Source organism: Tenrec ecaudatus, chromosome 17, assembly GCF_050624435.1.
Source record: "Tenrec ecaudatus isolate mTenEca1 chromosome 17, mTenEca1.hap1, whole genome shotgun sequence".
Taxonomy (NCBI): Eukaryota; Metazoa; Chordata; class Mammalia; order Afrosoricida; family Tenrecidae; genus Tenrec; species Tenrec ecaudatus.
In genome coordinates, this window is record NC_134546.1 from 48,292,742 (window position 1) to 48,297,516 (window position 4,775).

The 4,775-nt window shown below is 42.5% G+C and overlaps 1 non-coding gene across 1 annotated transcript; it reads right to left on the reverse strand.

Moving 5' to 3' along the window:
* Positions 1–203: 203 nt before the first annotated feature.
* On the reverse strand, positions 204–275 carry TRNAE-UUC (transfer RNA glutamic acid (anticodon UUC)). Its single transcript has one exon. It is a non-coding gene; the product is annotated as a tRNA-Glu (tRNA).
* Positions 276–4,775: the final 4,500 nt, after the last annotated feature.

Consider the following 4,775-nt stretch of genomic DNA (forward strand, 5'->3'; position numbering starts at 1 on the left):
TAATAAACTCCGAGGAGCAGTAACAATAGACTCATCCATCACAAGAACAGTGCAGGGGGCACCAGACTGGGGAGCTTCCTTCAGTCATACAGAGGGTGGGTAGGTCCGCTCTGCGTCGGTTAAAACGCTAGATCAAAGTCACGATTCTCCAGTTGAGCGTGATTGCCCAGCGGTGACTTCCTAAACTCTAAAAGGTTCTCGCTTTCCCACACCGGGAGTCGAACCCGGGCCGCCTGGGTGAAAACCAGGAATCCTAACCGCTAGACCATGTGGGAAATCACGACGAGAGCGTTGAAACAAACCGTGTTGAGTCATTGCCACTTGCTTCCGCTTCCTGCGTTCGGCTCCGCCCTCCGCGGTTTTTGGCTTCCGCGGCTGCGCACGCGCTCTCCGTCCGCGGTCCGGTTCCGAGCTCGGTGCGTCCAAACCTCGGTTAGGGAGCCGCTCGCTCCAGGAGGCTCCTCACCTGGCTGCCACGCACCGGGACTGCGGCCGTGCAAACCCGTGCTTGTCACCCCGACCCCTGGGCGGCCCAAGCCTGCCCTCAGTTTCCATTACTGTTACAAGGTGTCCCTGTGCGATGGGGAAAATTGCAGTTTCAAATGTCTAGAGACAAGATGCGGAGACAAAGAATCCTCAGTTGGGAGCCTGGCTTCCCGGTTTTCCATCTGCTACTTTGGCACTGAGTCACTTCCTAATAGGGCAGATATTTCTAATGATCTTTTAGGACCAAGGACATTTTATTTTTTAGTTTCTTAAAGCCAAGGTCGTTTTAACTGAACACTTGCGACACGGTGATTCTAATTTAATGAAGCGGCGCTGCATGAATGAAACACGTAATTTATAGTGCATGTTTTGGAAGCAAAAAACCTTAGGAAGGAGCCTGCCTTTTAGGGTTTCTTTAGGGACGGCCTTAGAACCAAAAGCAATTCTTTGAAGTGTATTCTAACTCACTGTGAAAATAATGATGAAAGAAAATAAAACCACACTGCATTGCACTAAAACTTTTACATGGCAAAATAAAACCACAGACTGAGTGGTAAATATTTACAGCTTATATGGTGTATAGATTTTTCAAAATATAAATTATAAGGTAAGTCTTGCAAAATAAAAATGAGAAGTTGATGTGAACAGGCTACTCACTGGTGAGAAACTTCGTGGCTAAAAATCATTTAAGACTTGTATGAGCCCCCAATAAAATGATTTAAAAAATACAATCCCCCCCCAAAAAAAATTCACAACCTCATTATCTTACCTGCTACTCCTTAGGCAAAAAGCGCAAGTGTGAAAGTGGCAAGAATTTGCATCTAGCTAGCGAATAGGAAAGTCTTAGGAGCCTGTAAACTGGAACATAAGCAGCTAGGATTTCATAAGCATGCTTGTGACCAAGAAATCCCACTTTTATTTTTTTAATAAAACTGATATTGTTCTGGAACATGCCTCACATGCCCTGAACCTGAAGAAACATGTCATTAAAATAATGAACAAAAGAAGACATTGACAAAATCATTTTGTTTCTCCTGGAATCCAGGTTTCTGTTCTCATGGAATTGGGGGGACCCACACAGGCCATCAATCAATCCTTAGGTGTTTCTCTGAACCTTGATAGAACTTCTTCCTGGGAGTCAACTTCAGGTGAAATGGTAGCTTAGTACCGTGTATTTTACTATAACATTGAATTATTTTGGTCCCAGCATTGAGAAGTAGGAACACCCTACTGGTGGCTGAGTGGTTATGAGTTGGGCTGCTAACGCGCAGGGTCAGCACGTAGAAACCATCACAGCCTCAGAAACGCACAGAGCGGTTCTAGCCTGTCCTGAGACAGCGAGGAGTTGGCTGGAAGTGACTTTGGTTTATGTTTGGTGGGTGCCAAGGAGTAGAAACAGCTCAAGCACAGAAGAAAGCACGACCGGGTGCTGTGCCAGCCTCACAGTCTTTACTCTGTTTGAGCTCCTCTAGTTGAGGGTTTGAGTGCCTTCCAAACTGGGGGGCTCATTTGGATACTGCAGGATGTCCCACAGTTCTGGCAAGGACCGGGCAGTCATCTAGGTGTTGACGGGACAGAATAAGGACTTCTGCCCTGCCTGCTAAGGGAATGCACAAAGGATCCTTTGAGAACATGCTTGGTGTACACCTTAACCTTGAAGCCAGGCCCTAGGGAACATCATGACACGGGACTGTAACCTGGAGATAAATCTGAAAGCATCCTGACTCCAGAGCCAGAGCTGCGACAAAATTCAGACGAACTAAGCAACTGATTAGAAAGTTGCTTCGCTGTCTCCAGAGTGACAGCTCTCTCCCCTTCCAACTCATTCACTCATTGCCATCGAATCGATGTCCACTCAAAGTGATCGTGGGACAGGATAGAACGGCTCCTATATGGTGTCTGAGGCTAAAACTCTTTATGGGAGTAGAAAGCCTTTTCTTTGTCCTGAAAAGTGGCTGGTAGTTTCAAACTGATGAACCTGTAACCACTACTCCACCAGGACTCCTAGACTAATGAAATTTCACTCATTCTGGCTAAATGAAGGGTTAAAACCACCTCAGTTATGCCTTTCAGTCAGTAAAAGTTTAATGTTATTAAATGATTAACAGAGATAAATTACTTCCTGCAGATATTTGTTAGAAATAATTATAAAAACGAGAAACATTCTCCTAGACAACATCTCTTCTCAACTCGAGAAGGTCAAGCATATCACACCTATGTTTTTGAAATGATCCTATGCTTTAATAAATTTGTGGTTAACTTGCTGCTGCTACTGGTGTGTGTGTGTGTGTGTGTGTGTGTGTGTGTGTTTTATCTCCATACCCTTACAAACCACTTGGGTCTGGAACTTGCTAGTTAACCCCCATGAATGACAACCAAGGCACCAGGCTTCATAAATGTGGTTAGTTTGCTCCCAGCAAAGAGGATGAACTTGACTTAGTCTCCTTGTCTGGGGAATTAACCAGGTTAATCTGTTTTGCAGTTGTTGATATGGACTGGTTGTTGATATGGATTGGTGAGGTGACTTTTTTTTTTAATAGTAACTTTACTAAGTAAAAAAATGTTTTCTTAAGGTTAAAGGTTAAGTTACAGACTGGGTTTTATTCAGGTTCAATAAGAGACCATTTATCAATGGAAAACCTAATAATAATGATTTTCTGTACTAATGAGCTATTTATCCATCTTTCAAGAACAAACTAAACAGATGGAGAAGATACACCTTGGAAAGTCAGACTGACCTGAGGTAAAATTTATGTAAAATTCAAACCTTTTAAAATGGTGAGCATTAGTATCCGCCCAATTCAGAAACTAGTAGAGGCTTGATCATAGCAAAAACACAAAGAAAGCTTAAAAGGCGCGCTCTCGAGCCTGGGACATAGTCTTAGAGGAGCTGTGTGTCCCAGAGGACATCTGCTTCTGACCACACGGGTGTTTGAATGGCAGTTGAAGTTCCGCGGTAATTTGAGCAGTCCAGGATGCCGGATTAGCTCTCTGTATCTGAGATAGGTGGATCCAGGTTTCAAATCCCGGTATCTGACAGGAGGGAGTTCTGATGGCACAGCCCGTTAGGGTTGGGCTGTTAACCTCAAGTTCAGTGGTTCAAACACAACCAGCTACTCGGTGGGAGTAAGATTACATTGCTTCCATAGAGATTTGTAGTGTTAGGAACTGTATAAAGCATATGTACACTCTGTCTTATAAATTATCAATGCTGTCTTATAAAGCATACGTACACTCTGCCTTATAAGTTATCAACTCTGTCTTATAAGTTGTCAATTTATAAGTAATCAACTCAATGGCAATGTGCTTGGATTTTTTTTAATTCGGTACCAGGGTTAGTGAGAAGAATCAAAGATAGTTTTTTCCCCAATGAATGTCTAAGAAATCTTTTATCTGGTTCCTTTTCTATTATACATCACTTGGTTCAAATAGTAGGAAAATTTAAAATTTGGCTTGGTGACAGCTTTAATGGCTTTATGAAAGGTGCTCTTTAAAATAGTGACACCAACTGAGACAGCAAGGAGAAGAAGGATTGGGGGGGCGGTACTGTGGAGGGGGGCAGGAGTAAAGGAGAGCTGAAGTCAAGGAGTTCAAGGAGGAAGAGAAAGTTTTGAAACTGTGGTAGCAACTGTACAATACTGCTGGATGTGATTGAATTGTGGAATGATATGATCTCTGTATTAGCTTCCAATAAAATGGTTTTGGAAAAACGAACAAAATTAAAGTCAGGAAAAACAAACTGATAGTATTTTAATAATTCAGGTTGAATTAAATTATAGTCCGAATAAGTTGAAAAAAAAGAGAGTCATATGCCTGACAGAAATACACTCAGACAGGGTTAATTTACATGATCCAGAGTGGACCTCAACTTTAGAAGGCTTAAGGGAAGGATTTTAGCTCAGGATAAGCTTAAAGACTCAGAAATCTTGACTAATTGGGATTTAAAAAATATTATTAGCTGTACTATCTCAGAAGATTGTCGGTGGTAAGGCAATGGAGTCTGATAAAGGGGAAAGATTTTACATATTTCTTTAGCTCCTTGTCCTATAAAATGGATTAACCTGTCATCGCTACACCCCAAGTGAGGATTATGCTTTCAAGAAGTTTCTTATCCACACAGTCTGCAATGACATTGCTCTAAGATAGACTTCCGCTCTGTGAAAACCTGCAAACCATTACCAATACCTATTTGTTACCATTTGAAGACACAAGCTAATTGTCATCCAAGCAGAGCTCCTGAAGGTAACGGTATTTTCCAGGCAGCATTTCAAAAGGGTGGCCTGGGTTAC